This window comes from Lissotriton helveticus, chromosome 4_1, assembly GCF_964261635.1.
Source record: "Lissotriton helveticus chromosome 4_1, aLisHel1.1, whole genome shotgun sequence".
Lineage (NCBI taxonomy): Eukaryota > Metazoa > Chordata > Amphibia > Caudata > Salamandridae > Lissotriton > Lissotriton helveticus.
In genome coordinates this window covers 327,078,801-327,094,968 of record NC_136063.1, presented here as the reverse complement: position 1 = coordinate 327,094,968, position 16,168 = coordinate 327,078,801, and the positions used below count along the sequence as shown (strand labels likewise).

Genomic DNA, 16,168 nt, shown 5'->3' with positions numbered 1-16,168 from the left:
CTTCTAAACCAGAAAATCCTGAAGAACAGAGCGTGCAAAATGACCGTCCCTCACCTCGGAATCCAAGCAGTAATGCTTCGCGAAAGTGTGGAGGGAAGACCAAGTTGCCGCTCTACAAATATCCTCAACAGGCACACCTCTAGCCAATGCAGAGGTCGAAGATTTAGCTCTAGTTGAATGAGCCCTTATACCCTCTGGTGGTTCCTTACCGGCCAAAGAGTAGCAGATCTTTATGCAGAGGACGATCCATCTCGATAAAGTTCTTTTATGGACCGCTCTTCCCTTCTTGCAGCCAGCAAATTCAACGAAGAGCTGGTCCTCCAAACGAAAGTCCTTGGATCTGTCCAAGTAAAAGGACACCGCCCTCTTAGGGTCCAGACGGTGCAATCTCTCTTCCTCCTTAGAAGGGGGAGGATAGAAGGAAGGTAAAGTAATGGACTGACCCAGGTGGAAGGGAGTTACCACCTTAGGCAGAAAAGCAGCCCTGGTCCTGAGAACCATTCGATCAGCATGTATGGACAAGAAAGGGGGCTAGTGACAAAGAGCTTGAAGCTCACTTACCCTCCTTGCCGAGGTTATTGCAACGAGGAAGACCGTTTTAAGGGTAAGAAGCCTCAAGGGACATTTGTGGAGAGGCTCGAAAGGAGCACCCATCAAAAAGGTCAAGACCAGATTCAAGTCCCACTGAGGCACAATAAAAGGGACAGGAGGAAACTTATTAATAAGGCCACTTTAAAAACCTTAAAACCACAGGTGACTTAAAAAGAGAAGGCTGGTCAGGCAAACCGAGAAAAGCTGACAGCGCAGAAAGATAGCCCTTCACTGTAGCAACGGCAAGACCCTGTTGCGCCAGAGAAAGGGCAAACTGGAGAACGTGAGACAAATGGGCCTTCAAAGGATCAATAGACCTTTCCCCACACCACGAGACAAATTTCGCCCATCTATAAGAATAGATGGACTTAGTGGAGTCACGCCTGGCTGACAAGATGACATCCACAACGTCAGGCGGGAGGGAAAAGGAAATCAGGTTGCCCCGTTCAATCTCCAGGCATGAAGGTGCAATGTCTGGAGGTGGGGGTGTAGAACCTGCCCCTCCATCTGAGAGAGGAGGTCTGCCCTGTGAGGGAGACGGAGCGGCGGGTGAGAGGAGAGGTGGAGAAGATCTGTATACCACACCCTTCTTGGCCAATCCGGGGCGACCAATATGACTTGGGCCCGGTCTAGGCGAATCTTCCTCAGAACCCGAGGAATCAAGGGTATGGGGGGAAACGCGTAAAGGAGTTGACCTTTCCAACTCAACTGAAACGCGCCCCCCAAGGCTCCTTGCATCGGATACTGGAGACTGCAGAACGTCAGGCAGTGCGCATTCTCGCGAGTGGCGAACAGGTCCACCCGAGGAGTCCCCCACATCCGAAAGATGTCGTGAACAACCTCCGGGTGAAGCCTCCACTCGTGGTCGGCAGAGAACTGCCGACTGAGACTGTCTGCACGAACGTTCAACACCCCGGCCAGATGATTTGCCATTAGACAAATCTGATGGTCCTGAGCCCAGGACCAGAGACGCAGAGCCTCTCTGCAGAGACACTGCGACCCCACTCCTCCCTGCTTGTTGATGTACCACATCGCGGTCGTGTTGTCCGTTAGGACCTGAACAGACTGACCGCGAAGGGAAGGGAGGAAGGCCTTGAGCGCCAAACGTATCGCCCGCAATTCTAGAAGGTTGATGTGAAGCAACCTTTCCTCTGGAGACCAAAGGCCCTTGACCTCCAGATTCCCCTAGATGAGCACCCCACCCGAGAGTGGATGCATCCGATATCACCGTGGCCACCGATGGGGGAAGTTGAAAAGGCTTTCCTTGGGACAGATTGCCTTCCACGCCCCACAAGACAGATCCGCTGCAGCTTCTCTGGAGATCCTCACTGACTCCCTGAGATCTCCATTGTGCTGATACCACTGCTTGCAGAGGCACCACTGGAGCGCCCTCATGTGCCAGCGTGCATGGTTGACCAACAGAATGCATGAAGCCATCAGACCGAGCAGGCGAAGGACCTTCAGGACTGGAACGACCGCTCCATTGTAAAATAAAGGAATCATCTCCCGTATGTCGCGAATCCTTTGAGGGGGAGGGAATGCACGACATACGGTTGTGTCCAGTACTGCACCTATGAACAGGTTGCGCTGGGAGGGCACCAGGTGAGACTTGGGTACATTTATTGAAAAACCCAACCTGTACAACAACTGGGTTGTCTCCTGCAGATGATGAAGCACAATCTCTGACGACTCCGCTTTGATCAGCCAATCGTCTAGATACGGGAATACCGGAATCCCCGATCTTCTGAGATGCGCCGCCACCACTGCCATCACCTTGGTGAAGACCCGAGGTGCAGTAGTAAGTCCAAACGGAAGGACCGCAAACTGGTAGTGCTGCGAACCCACCGTAAAACGGAGATACCTCCTGTGCGACTTCAGGATTGGGATGTGAAAATACGCATCCTGCAAGTCGAGTGACACCATCCAGTCTTCTTCCAGCAGAGCCTGAAGAACCTGAGCAAGGGTGAGCATCTTGAATTTCTCCTGCTTCAGATAAAAATTCAAGATCCAGGATCGGACGAAGCCTGCCATCCTTCTTGGGAATCAGGAAATACCGGGAGTAGCATCCCTGACCCCTTTCCTGCTCTGGAACCACCTCTATCGCACCTTTTCTCAAAAGTGTTTGGACTTCCTCCTGTAGGAGTAACAGATGTTCCTCTGAGCAATATCCCTGGCAAGGAGGGTAATTGGGAGGGAATTCCCGAAAGGGAAGGGCATACCCATTTTCTACGAGATTGAGAACCCAAAGATCTGATGTAACCGATTCCCAATCTCGTAGAAAGTAGGTAAGCCGGCCCCCCACTGGACCCACATGATCCTGAATGGCGGATCTAGGGCTGCTTTTCTGTGGCTGGGGGGTTGGAGGAGGTGGAGGAGGAAGAGACTTGACGACCTCGAGGACGTGATCTCCGTTTCCCTCTGTAAGACCTATACAAGGTATTCTGCTGCTGCTGTTGTTGCTGCTGCTGCTGAGCGGGTCTATACGACCGAAAGGAAGAGCGACCAAACCCTCTAAACTTTCTGGTCGTAGAACCCCTGACCTGAAGGCCCAGAGATCTAGCAGTTGCCCTGCTGTCCTTGAATCTCTCCAAGGCCGCGTCTGCCTTCTTTCCAAAAAGCCCCTCGCCATCGAAAGGCAAATCCAATAATGCAGACTGCACATCAGCTGAGAAGTCAGATGACTTCAACCAGGCTGAACGCCTCGTGGCAACCGCCGTGCCCATAATTCTTGCCACAGAATCAGTTGTATCAAGTCCACTTTGGATGACCTGACGAGCCGCTGCCTGAGTGTCAGATAAAGCCTCTTCAAAGTCCTTTCTACTAGCTTCAGGAACCTTAGGGACCAAAGAACTTATAGAGTCCATAAGAGCATGGATGTACCTTCCCATGAGGCAAGTGGCGTTAGAAGACTTCAAAGCCATGCTGGACGAAGAAAAAATCTTCTTCGCGACCTGATCTTGCCTCTTTGTCGCCAGGCACCTGCGGAAAAGCCCCAACAGACTTCTTAGAGCAAGCGGCCTGAATTACCAAACTTTCAGGGGAAGGATGCGAAGATAAGAAAGCAGGATCCTCAGGAGCCACTCTATACCTCCTAGCCACACTTTTTGCAACTGCAGGAGCAGAAAAAGGCTTTTTCCAAACTTCCATTATAGGATCCTTTAAGGCATCGTTAAATGGGAGCAAAGGTTCCACTGATGAACTAGGAGAATGGAGAACCTCTGTCAACAAATTCGATTTAAACTCGACAGAGGGCAAAGTCAGACTTAAAAGTCCTGCTGCCTTCTTCATGACAACATAAGGTTGGACATCTCTGGAGGGAGCATCAGGTCCAGAAGGCAAAGACCACTCCGGTAAAAACTCCAGACCACTAGCATCCGCCAGGTCTTCGAAACAATCCCCTTCCAATTCACCTTCTTCCACCTCAGAAGAAGAATCATTAACTCTCTGCTCCTCCAGAAGTCGTTGAGCCTTTCTACGAGACCTCATTTTGACTCAGTGCAGTCGAATCCAACGCCGAATTCGACGGCGCCGACTTCGGAATCGAATCCGAGGGCTTGGAAGGCTGCCCCATAGAATCCAAGGGAGTCGGCGACGCCGGGACCGGAGTCGTCGACTTCGGCTGAGCTGGCGTCTACACCGGCGTCGACCTCGGTGGAGCTTGGTACTGCCACAATGGAGTCGGAGCCGGCATATACGGCATGAAGGGTGCCGGAGCATACGAGTGTGGAACACCCAAATTGAAAGCCATTGGACCCATGGGACCCGAAGGTGCTCCAGAGGGGTACCACGACCTCGAGAAAACACCATACATCGCGTTTAAAAACGCAGAAGGGTCCTGACCTGGAGTCGGGAATGGTGGATGCTCAGGCTGACCACGAGGTACATTAGAATCTGTTTCCTCAACAGGATTCGAAGCCCCTTCCTCAACAGGAACTCCATCGGCGTCTTCCGGAGCCGGAGATGGAGCCGGAGACGGAGCCGGAACAGGATTTGGAGAATGGACCACCGACTCCGAAGGTGAAGCCTCACCTACCGACTCGAGGAGGAATCACCTTCGACTTCATCCTTTTGGGAGACTTTGATCTGGAATGATGACGTGATCTGTGTCTCCTCTTCTTATGCTTCTTGTGGGAACCGGAAGCATGACCGGATGATGACTTTGAGGCCGACGCCTCTCGAGACCTTGAACTGGATCTCGACCTCTTCGGATGCTTTGAGGATCTTTTAACCTTACTTGCTTTAAGTTTGGCAACAAGAAGTTTAGATTCCCTCTCACGAAGAGCCTTCGGATTCATCTTTTGACAAGATGAACCATCAGACGTCATGATCCGAGCTTAAACACCAGATACAGTCTTGGTGAGGGTCCGTAACGGACATCTTCCCGCATTCTCTGCAAGGCTTAAACCCGGTCTTCTTTGTCGACATGACAACAGAACAGAAATATCTGAGAATGGAGAATCGAAGAAACGAAGTAACAATGTACTAAGGCTACAGAGTATCCCGAAACCGTTAGCGTCGACGACGCGGAAAAAAGGGAACTGATGTCATCACGCCGGCGTGGGCCTATTATAGGCGTCGGTGACGTCAGCGGAGTCGCGAGCGAGGTCGTGTCTCTATGACGTCAGGAGTCCACGTCGGCGCGAGGCTACGAAAAAAGAATTTCCGAATGTTGCTGACGCAAGGGGTATTCACAAGGTGAGGAATCCACACGGCAGATGTATCCATCAGAAAAGATTACGTAGGACTGTCTACCCCACGGCAGAGTCAGCGTTGTCAGCAGCATCCAGACAGTAATGTCTTGTAAAGGTGTGTCTGCTGGACCATGTTGCAGCTCTGCATATGTGTTGAAGAGGCACACCAGCAAATAGCGCAGTAGAAGAGGAAACGTTTCTGGTAAAATGAGCTCAAACAGTGCTGTAAGTGGTTGTACAGCTTCTTGATGGCAAAAGGCAATTGCAGAAGAAATCCAGAGTGCAATGGTTTGTTTGGTTACTGGATTCCCCCTTTCGCATCCTTTGATATCTAAAGATTGAAATGTCCTCTCTGCTGGTGTTTGAGGATTAGGAAAAAATGTTTTTAAAATGACAGGTTCATTGAGTTGGAATTCCAATGGCACTTTGGGGATAAAGGCTGGATTGGTGCGGAGCAAGACAGTCCTTCGTGAATTGAAGAAAAGGCAGTTTAGTAGTAAACGCATGTATGTCACTGACTCGACGTGAGGAAGTGAGAGCCAATAGCAGTGAAGTCTTCCAAATAATGAATTTGAGATAGACTTTATGTAATTGCTCAAACGGGGGTTTCATGAGCTGTGCCAACACAATATTTAAATGCCAAGGAGGAGGTGGTTGACGAATTGGTGGAAATATCCGAAAAAGTCCCCTGAAGAATTGTTGAATTACTCTAGAGGAGTAACCACATGTCTGTTTCCAATTTTGTGCATGTTGTCTTGCCTACTCCTTCAGTTGTTATAATATTTCTATAAGCATCCACAAAGTAATTCATTCTGGTCTTAGTCACTATGTATGGGTCTGCAAATGACCCATAGTCTCTCACCTCGAAACCCGCCTGGGACCTGGTGATGACTCAGACCTGGACAACCTCCACCAGACCACCCTTTGGCTTCTAAAAATATGGTCTGCTCATTCCTTTCTTTCCTTAGGGAATCAGTGCTTCTTGACCACCAGCAGATTGGCTTTAAGCCCATTAAAAAAACAATCTGTTTTGGTCAATTTCTTTGACCAGCTCAGTTATTCGGGATCAATGTGGGACACAGTGCGCTTGTTGGTTCTCAGTGACATGGGATTTTGTCTCCCATCACACCTTTCTTACTCGTCTGTAAGAATGTGGTTGCTGTTGTAACACTCCCCACCATGCCTCTAGGTCGGGTCGCACCCAGTCTATGCATTTTCCTTCTTTCAAAAACTGCTCCCTACCTTCCATATCTTCAGGCATACCACACAGATTCACAGGACGAGTATTACTCTGCCGTGTAGTGGTGGAGTCTGGAAATATCCCATTGTTTCTTAAAGATTTTAATCTTGGCATCAAATGTAAAGTCCCTACAACTATGTCGAGCCTAAGCCCACAAAGTACACCAACCATCTTTAGATTTTGTGCATTATTAAAGTCATTTATATACACATGCTTAACATTTGAAGCACCTCTTGGCTTTCGCTAGGGAGGTGGAAAGCTACTTGTGATTATAAGAGTTCAAGCTGCTATTGTTCTTTTGCGAATGTAGTGCTATTAACTCCCTGTGAAGGATATTTACTAAGTATATAGCCACACATATGTGACTGCAATGCTATCATTTAATAGTCCGGGCAATAGCCCTAGGCGCAGGAACATCCAGAAACCTGCTGGCGCAAGCTACCATTTTATCACCAGAAAGCTATGGAGGGGAAGAAAGAAGACCGCTCTAGTGCCTCAACCCAATCAACACAAAAGAAACAAGCATTAAAAATACAAAAGGTCTCGCCTTTCATTAAGTTAAAGTCATTTGCTTTGCTATACAATACCACAATGCAAATCAAAGTATTCTAACATAACCAACGTAAGATCACTCTAAAGACCTTCAGCAATTGCAATACCTCCAACATCATTTACGCAATAGTCTGCCCCTGTAATCTAATTTACATTGGGCAAACCCAGCAGAAGGCTAAACTACGTATTCTCCAACATATGAGCAGAGTCCGCTGTGAAGTACAGGGTGCACCGCTTGTTGACCACTTCAGATTGGCTGCCCACCCTCCAGAAAGTCTTAAGTGGGTCATAATTGAACAAGCAAGACTTGGACCCCGGGGTGGTAATATTGCCACCATATTGAACACTTGTGAGCTAAAATTGATGTTTTTCTTTAATTCCATACAAACAGGTCTTAACGAACATGATAGTTCATTTTCTCAGTTAACGACACTGCCCTAATACATTTGTGGCATGTTTCCAGATTTTGTTATTCTTCCCATTTGACACTGTACCAGTACTTCACAACCAGTTTATCTAATGCCACTTCTGAATTGGTTTATTTAACATATGTTGATGCACCTATTTTGACATGTAAATTGGTCTTTACTATACTGTGGCAGGGTGGGAATAATGACAGTATTTGACTGTGAACTTTCAAGAGTTAGTTTGTTTGGTTTTGAGCTATCAAGGTCTATACCGTCTTGTGACAGGTACACCTTCACCTATACAAGCCATTAAATGCCAAGGGGGTGGCTTGCTCAGGATTTGACACGGCCAACTCTTTTCTAAGCGGCCTTAAGCCATATCCCTGGGCTGCATTTAGCCGTATACACATGTATATAATGATGGGTGCACTATACCCACATTGCAATAATTAATGACATGCCCGTCTGTCTGACAGATATTACTTTTTTTTAAATAAGCTTTCAATCTCCATCTGTGTATGGTTCTTTGTATAATTCCATTGTCATCCCAAACTAATAATAATGCTTCAGTGCAGTACTAACCCAATTGAAACGAAATCTGTCTTCCGTTTAAGCCATGAGGCATGCTTGCTGCCTAGTCTTTCCACCATATCGACCATCTTGTTTGGTCACCTGGTCTGATTACCATGGTTACAACTTCAACAGAAAGCGGGCTAGTCAGCTTCCAGCTTTCTGTGAAGACGCCGCGCTCGACTATTCACTAGGTACTCCTGACGGCTGCTCTGGCCGTTTTTCCGTAATGTAATGGTACCAAGACCCCGCCAATGCGGTGGATACCCATTTATCTTTGTTTTCTTTCAGCGGGTAGCATCGATTTATTCACAGCGCTCGGCGATTTATGGGGACGTCAGCACCATCGACCTTGAATCACGGTAAGCCATGGTCCAGGAACCAGCCTACTTCTCTTACCGTGTCTCTGGGCGCGTCCTCCCCTGACGCAATCTCCCCATTTATTTAATTTTTTAGATCGATTGGTGCAACTCCGTGCCTGCATCAGACCCTACCTCCACGTTTGAGGCTCCTCCCCTCTGTAAACTTAATGAGATATCGTTCACACTAATGGGGACTACCGCGCAATTTGCCTAACAATACGGTAAGCCCTACTAACTGTCACATGACTCTTTTCCTAGCCACATTCGAGGTCGGCACCTGAATCAATCTTCTTATTGCCTTAGATTGAACCAGGATAACCATTGCCCAACGTCCCCGGGCTGCGCATGACCTACGCCTCGACGCTCGCCTCTTGTATGTATTCACTCATATGTAAGTCTCATGGGGCATACATCTATCATTGATGTTGCAGCTTTTTCCTCTTCTATCAAACTAGTATTAAATACCTCTGCCATGTCTGTTTACTCTATTTAGATTAATTTCGTCTCCATGGAGGGGTTCCCTATGCGATGATAAGATGATGAGCCTCGAACTAATTGGTATGCTCTCTTCTTTCTAGTGTGTGCCAGATAATAACACTGTCTTAATGATTATGCTAGTTTCATATTGGGGTCACTAATTTTGTCTCCTCTATTTTTAACATTAATAGGTTGCTAGTCCCAACCCCCGTCCTGAAGAAGACCCCACCGCAAGGGTACAATAAGTCCTGCTTCTTTTGAGGGTCGAAACGTCGACAACACTTTCTTGCTCCGCAGCCCCATCTAAAAATATGACATAATATGTATTTGTGGGGCATGTGTTTTGAATGATTTTTGTGATTTATTATCTCTGCATTATTTTCACACATATGCAAATGTATCAGATCTTGTTCTGATTTTTATGTCACCTTCCCAACTTGCACTACCCTCACCTATCACTTACCCTTGTTCTTGGGCACTATCCAACCACTTAAGATTCAAGAATTTGATAAATTGTTTGATACCATATCCTGGCTTCATCTACCGTGTGATTAAAACATCGTAGATTCATTTAGTGCATTATTATTTGTGTTTATTTTCTGATTGAATTTTTTGATTCATTAGCATAATTTCACTGGGACCCCCCTCTTCGCATTACCTCATACAACCCAGGTCCCAGCGACTATTGGGTAAACCCCCTCGCTATACCCCATACAATACCATTGGCAAAGCAAATGGTTTTTACTTAAAGGCGAGACCTATTGCATTGACAATGCTTGTTCTATTCATGTAACTCTCCCTTGTCCTCTCCCCCAACAATCCTCTCCAAACATCCCTTCTACCTGCGACTATCCTTAGTGAGGGCAGAGCAACCTTAATCTGCTCTGTAAAGCCTTGTCCACCCGGTAACACCCTTGTCGTCCATCTGCTCTACAGTGCTAGTTGTTTCTTTACATCAGAGCTATTGCCTCATCCTACTCCACTTCTTTTAGTTGCACCCACCTTCTTATCCCTCGCCCGCGTGCCTCCGCTTTGGGATCGAATGGATTTCGTCCTCGTCTTAGTGGTGTGTCGGTGGCGGCGTGTCAGCGTAGCAGAGGCGTGTAAGCAGCAGTACTCTGTGTTGGATTGACGTGCCTACTTAACATGCACGAGGCGGCAGCTTTCTCCATAGAGCACAATGTTATAATCTTGTTATTGTCGTTCATTATTTGTAAAGCGCACATATGCCTAAGCTTCGTGGCGATAAGAGAAACAAAATACTGCAGCAGGTGGAAGGAGGGAGCCCATCTCCACTGGGTATGAGGAAGCCCACGCCATGCACAGCACAGCTCCACTCTTACATATCCGTGCTGAGCACTGAGTGGCGTTTTTACTTCAGCAGCAAAAAGAACAAACTTAATTGCGTCATGGTGCTGCTTGAATTACACATGTCGACACCCAAAGTAGAGGCATCTGTTGTACCGAAAAATGGAAGGTAGACCGGGTCACAAGGGGATGTAATCCAGTAACGTGCAAATATCCGCAAGTAGCGCTCAACTCAATGCGCTATGTCACGATGCTTTGGCAGGCCGTCGTCTAGTTTAACAAATGTGCTGATGTCAGCACTGCGGTTTTGTAAGGACAGAATTTCCTGATTATGTCCCGTTCCATAGAGACGGAGATGACTAGCACACTAGCCTAACGTACAATTATGGAAGCTCCCTGCAACAGTGGGGAGAGGACCCTGAAACGCCGCTATCTCAGACTCCCTGAAGGGTGGTGCCCCCACCTCCCTCTGCGCTGCAGGGGAAAACAAGAAGTTAATAAATTTAAAGGCAAAGACGTGGTCCAAAGTCCAAACATACAGTAATAGCATCCAAGATAGTTTAGTTGGTTAAATGCTCCCTCCAAATATGTGTAGGGGAAAGGTATGAATCCATACAGGGCCTCCTTAGATTTACATTCTTCTGAAGTAGACAAACAAAAGCCACATTTTAGCTAATTGGGATGGTACTAATAATCCCAAAGGTTTATGCGAATTATGCAAAGGTGGCCAACAAGATTTTCTACACGTTTTATTAATATGTCCTAATGTGAGCATAGTTGCGGATCGTCAACGTTATATAACCCAATTCAATTAAAGTATAACGCAGTCTCTGCCCAAGACCTAATCAAATTGTGTAATTCTCCCGTTAATGAATTTGTCTGTCATAATCTGTTTAAGTTTTTAAAAAGCTTTTTGCAGCCGTTTTAAGTTATAAGCACAAAACCGAAGATTTCACCATATCTAATCCTATTGAATGCTGTATGAGTAGGAGGTAGAATATTGCTACTGTACCAACTTGTAGTGAGCCTAAAAAGCAAACGTCTTTTATCTAATCATTTTTATGAGTATCTAAAATTATTTTAATTCTGTATTTGTTGATCTCAGTTGAGGTTTGGATCAAATACATTTTTTACTGTTTAAAGAAGGAGTAGTTTCTGTCCTGTAACTCCAGTTCTGTAGTAGGGGTATCTCTGTTATAGTCATAATCCAGTGAATAGTCCCGCCCATGTGCGTGGACCCCGGCAATCAAAAATAATCTCTTAAATTGTCAAAATCATGCAGAAACTGCAAAGACACTTAAGAGAGAATTTAAAGACAAATAATGCAGCCTATAACACAGGCTACACTGTCCAGTACTTCAACTAGAAATTCCACCAATTAACACCACACATAAGAAATCCAGCCCAGTTTCTACCAAGAGAAACTTGTCTCTACCCTTAAAAAACCTCTGGAATGATAGAGAGGAAGGCATGGACAGACAAGCCCCATAGGCTGCCATTATGTGGCTTAAGCAGGATACTGTGCCTTTAAGGAAACCTTCTAGAACCTTCTCCCAGTATCCCAGAATGCATAGCAGGTCCCACTGACTTCAGTTCTTTTTGAAGGCGTAAAAACGCCAGACCTGTAGCATTACTTACACAAACAATTCTCCACCGGGGAGGAGGGCGGGCGCTTATGACTATAACAGAGATACCCCTATTACAGAACTGGAGTTACAGGACAGAAACTACTCCTTCTGTAGTAGGGGATCTCTGTGTATAGTCATAATCTAGTGAATAGAATGGCAAGCCCATCCCCACACCAAAGCGGCGGTGGAGAAAGAACAGAACGCCACTACTGTGCGAACAAATTCCGCAGCAAAGCCTGCCCAACCTGAGCGTCTGCCCTGGCATCAGAGTCCAGGCAGTAATGCTTAGCAAAGGTATGAACCGACTTCCAAGTGGCGGCCTTGCAGATTTCTGCAATCGGCACATTACGGAGCAAGGCTGTCGTGGCAGCTTTGCCCCTGGTGGAATGAGCCTTAGGCTTACCTCCTAAGGTCTTATTAGCTTTTTGGTAACACAATTGTATGCAGGACACAATCCACCTAGAAATGGACTGCTTAGAGGTAGCAAGACCCGTCCTGACTGATCCATAATTGATAAACAACTGGTCTGACCTACGAATATCTTTGGTCTTATCCAGATAACATTTCAACACCCTCCTCACATCCAGGGAATGTAAAGATCGTTCCGCCGGAGAGGAAGGATTCTGAAAAAACGTAGGCAAAGTTATGGTCTGGTTGACATGAAAATCAGAAATAACCTTGGGAAGGAATTTAGGGTGAGTACGCATCACAACCTTAGCAGCATGAAATACAGTATAAGGTTCAGTACAACACAACGCCTGAATTTCACTCACCCTGCGGGCCGATGTAATGGCCACGAGGAACGCCGCCTTCCAGGACAGGTGCTGCAACAAAGCCTTGTGAATGGGTTCGAAAGGCTCCTTCATCAATCTAGACAGCACCACATTCAATTCCCATGAAGGCGAGGGAAGCCTGACAGGAGGGAACACCTTCTTCAATCCTTCCAGAAAGTCTTTGATCACAGGGATCTGGAAAAAAGAAGTCTGTGAAGGGCATTTCCTGTAGGCAGTCAATGCAGCAAGATGAACCTTAATGGAATGAACATTAAGGCCAGACTGCGCCAAATGTAAAAGGTAAGGAAGGATGACATCCTCCTTGCAGGTTGTAGGGTCATGTTTCCTAGACTGGCACCAGATACAAAACCTCTTCCACTTGTAAGCATATGAAGTCCTAGTGGAAGGTCTCTTAGACTCCTTCAGTATGTCCATGCAATCCTCGGGCAGATTCAGATGGCCATATTGCACTATCTCAGGAGCCATGCCGCCAAACTCAAAGACGAGAGGCTGGGGTGTAACATCCGCCCCCCGAACTTCGTGAGAAGGTCCGGCCTGCACGGCAACCGAATGTGAGGAAGGAGAGACCGGTGAAGCAGGTCCGTGAACCACCACTGCCTGGGCCACTCCGGGGCAATGAGTATCATCCGAGCCCTGGACCGGGCCAGCTTGATGAGCACCGCCGGAATCAGGGGAATGGGTGGAAAAGCGTACAGAAAGCTGTTCGACCAGTTGATCCATAACGCATTCCCCAGCGTCCCCTGCTGGTAGTACCTGGAGGCGAAGTCTCGGCATTTGTTGTTTTCGGCGGTGGCGAACAGATCTATGTCTGGGGTTCCCCACCTCGCGAAGACGTCTCCTAGTACTTCGTCGTTTATGACCCATTCGTGGTTTTCCTGAATCAGTCTGCTCAGTGCGTCTGCCTGAACATTCTGCACACCTGGCAGATGGGTAGCCGTTATCGTCAGTCCCCTGGCCAGGAGCCAGTGCCAGATCGCCTGCGCCTCCTGCGACAGAGTGCGAGATCTCGAGCCCCCCTGCTTGTTGAGGTAGTACATCGTGGTAGTGTTGTCCGTTTGCACAAGCAGGGAGCTGGTCTGGAAGGATGGAAGAAAGGCCTTCAGTGCCAAGTGAACAGCTCTGAGTTCCAGGAAGTTGATGTGATACGTGGCCTCCACCGGAGACCATGTTCCCTGAATCTGTAGAGTCCCGGAGTGCGCTCCCCATCCCAGGAGAGAAGCATCCGTCACAACAGTCTGCGTGGGAATGTCCTTGTGAAAAGGAACCCCTCTGAGGAGATTCCCCGCCGAACACCACCACTTCAGAGATTGAAGAGCATGCAGAGACAGTCGGATCCTGTCGTCCCAGGATCCTTTCCTCTGATCCCACTGGTCTTCCAAGCACTCCTGCAGCGGTCTCATGTGCAGTCGTGCGTGCGGCGTCAGGAAGATACAAGAGGCCATCGATCCCAGTAGAGAAGACACCGTCCTCACTGTTGTAGATGGAGTCGTCATGAGAGCCTGAACCTTCCGAAGGAGATAATCGTCGCTCTTCCGAAGGAGACACGCTTGCTGACAGCGTATTGATAGAGGCTCCCAAGTACTGTATGCATTGGACCGGAGTCGGGACAGACTTGGCCATGTTGATGTGCAGCCCCAGCTTGTTCAAGAGAACGCACGTCTTCTGGAAGTGTGCTCGCGCTTCCGAGAAGGAGGATGCCTTGATCAACCAATCGTCCAGGTACGGGTAGACAAACACCTTGTTCCTCCGCAGGTGCGCTGCCACCACCGCCATGCACTTCGAGAACGTTCTCGGCGCAGACTTCAGTCCGAATGGGAGTACTGTGTATTGATAATGATTGGTGCCGACTTGGAACCGCAGGAACTTCCTGTGTTTGTGTGCAATGGGCACATGGAAGTAAGCATCCTGTAGGTCTATGGCACAGAGCCAGTCTCCCTGTTGCAACTGAGGATAAATCTGATGCAACGACAGCATGCGAAACTTTTCCCTGCGAATCCATTTGTTTGCCTGTCGCAAGTCCAGAATGGGCCTGAACTCGATCTTGTCCTTCTTGCGAACCAGGAAGAACCGGGAGTACAGACCTCTTCCTCTCTGGGACAGAGGCACGTCTTCTATCGCCCTTTTCCTTAACAGGGTATCGGCCTCCACCTGGAGCTCCAGCAGCTGGAACCGCAAGCTGACCGGAGGAATCGATGGAGGTGGGCTGGTGAACCGAAGACTGTATCCATTGCAAACAATATTCAGCACCCACTTGTCCCGAGTAATTTTTCTCCACTCTGCCAGAAAAGATTGAATGCTTCCCCCTACCGGAGTGGGTAACGGATCCGGGGGAAGTAAGTACCTAGGGCCTAGACCCAGCTTGGCCCTTGGGCGCCGGAGCCGACTGCTGGCCTCCTCTGCCCCTCTGGCGCTTCTGGAACGGCTTACGGAACTGCTGTTGCGAATGTCCCGAAGCCTGGCCACGTCCACGGCCTTGCCCACCGGACCGCCGTTTGAAAGGGCTGTACGTCTTCTTTGCCTCCTTAGGCTTCTCGAGGCCCACCGCCGTGAGCGTCTCGGCCTCCGCCTTCATGCGGGCCATCTCGTCGTCCGCATGCTTCCCAAAAAGAGACTTGCCGGAGAACGGCAGGTTGGCCACCCTCTGCTGTGCGTCCGGTTTCAGGGACGTAAGACGGAGCCAGGCGTGACGTCTTTGGTTGATTCCATGGCAAAACTCATGAGCAGCCAACAGGGAAGAGTCCGCTGCCGCGCTGATGATCTGGTTGGCCACCAGCATCCCTTTACTCAGCACTTCCTGAAAGTCCTCACGCTGCTCACGAGGCAAGTGCTCCGCAAAACGCTCAAGGGAGTCCCAGAGGGCGCGGGCGTACCGACCCAACAGCGCCGTGGCACTCGCAGCCTTCATGGAGGTGGCGGCTGTTCCACAGACCTTTCTCCCTGCCGAATCCATCCACCTGGACTCCTTATCCGGGGGGACCGTAGATGACGAAGTGGCGGCATGTTGTTTGCGTGCCGCCGTCACAATGACTGAGTCCGGAGGCGGTTCCGCTCTCAAAAAAGCCGGATCCGAATCCGGGGCCCGGTACTTCCTCAGCAACCTAGAAGGCGCCGCCTTTGTCACCGCGGGGGTGAGGAAAAGGTCCATAGCTGGTTCCTCCAGGCCCGGTACCAGAGGCAGGAGAGGGCGAGACGAGTGTTTCTGGTGCAATGTCTCAAATATTACTGACGTCTTAGGCGTGGGCACCGGCAGGGGTATGCCCAGCTTCGCAGCGCCCCTCAAGAGGACATCCTGGAACGCCACCAGGTCATCAATCGGGGACACCCTCGTGTCCGGAGAACCCGACAAGGCAGGGGAATACTCCCTGGAACCAGAGGATCCCGTACGGGATCGAGACTCGCGCCTCCTATGGCGGCGTCTCGACCGCGTGGACGATCTGTGTCGCGACCTGTCCCGCCTCCCAGAACGAGAGCGAGACCTGCCAGTCCGTGGTCGCCCCACCGGTTTCCGCGGAGGGGTCTTCCTTGGAGCCTCCTTGGGTGCAGGTTTT

The 16,168-nt window shown here is 48.9% G+C and overlaps 1 protein-coding gene across 3 annotated transcripts in view; it reads right to left on the bottom strand.

Moving 5' to 3' along the window:
- RAD21 (RAD21 cohesin complex component) overlaps positions 1 to 16,168 on the bottom strand; it is a 337,501-nt gene that overhangs the window by 117,473 nt on the left and 203,860 nt on the right. The gene's annotated exons all lie outside the window — the stretch shown is intronic.